This window comes from Montipora capricornis, chromosome 1 (genome assembly GCF_036669925.1).
Source record: "Montipora capricornis isolate CH-2021 chromosome 1, ASM3666992v2, whole genome shotgun sequence".
NCBI classification, from domain to species: Eukaryota; Metazoa; Cnidaria; class Anthozoa; order Scleractinia; family Acroporidae; genus Montipora; species Montipora capricornis.
Genome location: NC_090883.1, coordinates 36730913 through 36733412, shown reverse-complemented (window position 1 = coordinate 36733412; position 2500 = coordinate 36730913). Strand labels below are relative to the sequence as shown.

The 2500-nt window shown below is 38.4% G+C and overlaps 1 protein-coding gene across 4 annotated transcripts in view; it reads right to left on the bottom strand.

The window, feature by feature from the left end:
- The window catches only part of LOC138040831 (uncharacterized), a 75315-nt gene that overhangs the window by 57091 nt on the left and 15724 nt on the right, over positions 1–2500 (bottom strand). The window contains exon 4 of one of the 4 annotated variants that reach the window (XM_068886529.1): positions 1–2500. This exon is cut by the window's left edge and continues 565 nt beyond it; it is cut by the window's right edge and continues 236 nt beyond it. The exons of the other annotated variants lie outside the window; for them this stretch is intronic. The gene's annotated coding sequence lies outside the window, so the exon portion shown is untranslated. 4 annotated transcript variants of the gene reach the window in all.

Below are 2500 nucleotides of genomic sequence, written 5' to 3'. Positions count from 1 at the left end.
TGAGAAAAAACTGATCCATCAAACTGCAGCTAGGCTAGGATATGGGCACATATTTGTCGTATCAGACTAGGCCTTGCAATTTACGATTTCAACTTTTCGGTCGTCTGTCAATTAAATAGCGATGATGTTGTTGACGTCACCTATTGTCATTAATGTGCAACCAAGAGCCTGATTGGCTTTCGAAACAAAGGGTCTTTTGTTCCTGTGGTTGGCACTTTTGAATAACAAAAACAATGTTTGTAAACAGATATCTTCCCTACAGATAATAAGTGATTTAATGAGTCATCAGTACAAGTCCTCCTGAAAATTGCACACGTGACTGCGGACCGCTTAATCTCTAAGATAAAGATATGATTAATCGCAGGATCAAACAGGGAACTATCATCAGAGTGTCACTCCAATGTAGTGTATATTACCTTTATCAAGACCTTTATTATTATTACAAATATGACGAAAGTTAATATATATGAAAACGATGCCTATTTAAACTGCGGAGAGATGAATCAAGTCAAGATGCTGATCATCGCAGTTATTTAATTAACGTTACTTGAGCAGTAACGAAAGATAAGCCTGAAAAATTCAGGGTTTCCTTTCGTTACTGGTGAAGTAACGTTAATTAATAACTGCGATGATCAGCATCTTAACTTGACTTTTATTACAACTACAATCATTACACTATAGTTCCAATTACAATCGATTATAAAGGACGCAATCAATTACGATGTCCTCCTCTGCCCGTAAACAGCAGAGCTAATCGAGGCTGTCAGGGGAATACATGTACATAAAATCACTTTAACTTGGGCTAAAACAAACAACCTATTGTCGGTCACACAGGATATACAAGTAACTCTATTAGGGCTCCCGTACGGGGATCTTCCGCAGGGGCACCCAACGTCAATTTTCGGCAAATATCTGTTCGGAAGATGATTTGGGATCTAGAATTTTCGGACTTTTTGTTGTAAAATGTCTTGCTTGCCTGCCTCTCCTAGGATTTTCGAACATCTGAAAAATGGTATAATTGCCCATTTTCAACGGATTTTTACCCTAAAAAGGCCACCTAGAATTTTCGGTAGCGTTTTTTCTGGCTGAAATTTTCGAAAAGGTAAGTTTTGATCCCTATAATTTTCGGATCACTAGTTTTTCAGCTAGGAAATCAGAACCCGTGAAAAATTTTTAGGGGATAAAAATATGCCTATATCTACCGTTTAAATACTAAAATACGTTTAACAATGCTATGTTTAAGTGGTTTTGAACTATATTCTCGTTGGGTGCCCCTGTTACAATGTTAAACTATAAATCGATACTGGTCTACAAAATTAACTTACAATAATTAATAACCTACTGAGGTAAAAAACCTATCAATAATATATGAAATGATTAATTAACTAATCAGTCACTACTGAGATGACTTCTCAGACTACGTTTAAAAGCACTCAAACTATAGAGATTGCGCAACTCTCGTGGCACCGAATTCTACTTGTCTGCGCCGCGATACTGGAACGACTTTTGGGCAAGCGCTGTGCGGCACTTCGGAATATTAAGATCGTTTGTGTCCCTATTGTTATAGCTATGAACCTGGGACCTCTTCTGAAACACATTTACCAAATAGCTCCAGTACGTGTCTGATTATTCATACATTCGTACATCTGAACGGCTTCTCGAAATCTAAAAGCCTCTTGTACTGAAAACAGCTTCAACTCTTTGAGAGTAGGTGTTATGTGTTCATATTTCCTCTTCCGGATGACAAACGGGCTGCAAAGTTCCGAACATGTTGAAGTTTAGAAATGTTAGATTAACTAGTACCTGCCCATACGGATGAACAATAAAATACCTTAGTAAAACCGAGAGAGTTTAAAACAATCAAAAAGAGTAGGTTTATCAAGCAAGTGACGAATTCTGCTGATCATTGCTAGTTTTCCTATCAGTTCACTTGCCAAAGTGCTGGTGTGCTCATGAAAGGTTAGGTGCTTATCTACTATCACACCAAGGTCTTTCACTGAGTCAACAACAAGCAGTCCATTTCCTTAAACTGTTAAAGGCGGGATATATGTTTGCGCCAGCATTTTTTTGGAGCCAAGCGCACAGAACTTTGTTTTATCAGGGTTAATAAGGAGTCGGTTTTCGCAGCACCAGGAAGCAACTCGATTCAAATCCTGTCGAAGGTCTTCAAGTCCTCTATGAACATCCTTATTGGAAAATGAGATGTAAAGCTTTGAATCGTCTACATAAGATTCTACGCTACAAATGTGGCAGACTGATAGTAAGTCATTGATGTACAGGTTAAAAAGCAACGGCCCAAGAATAAGAATGGACTCCTAGCTGTGGTACAACACGGCTAACCGTAAGAGAACTCGAGAGGAGAGAGAGCTATGGATTTGCACGCGTTGAGTTCTGCCAGACAGGTAATTTTGAAAACAAGTTAAAACTGAATCGGATACATTGAGGTTACGTAGTTTCGCAAACAATATCTGATGATCAATACTGTCAAAGGCCTTGTTAA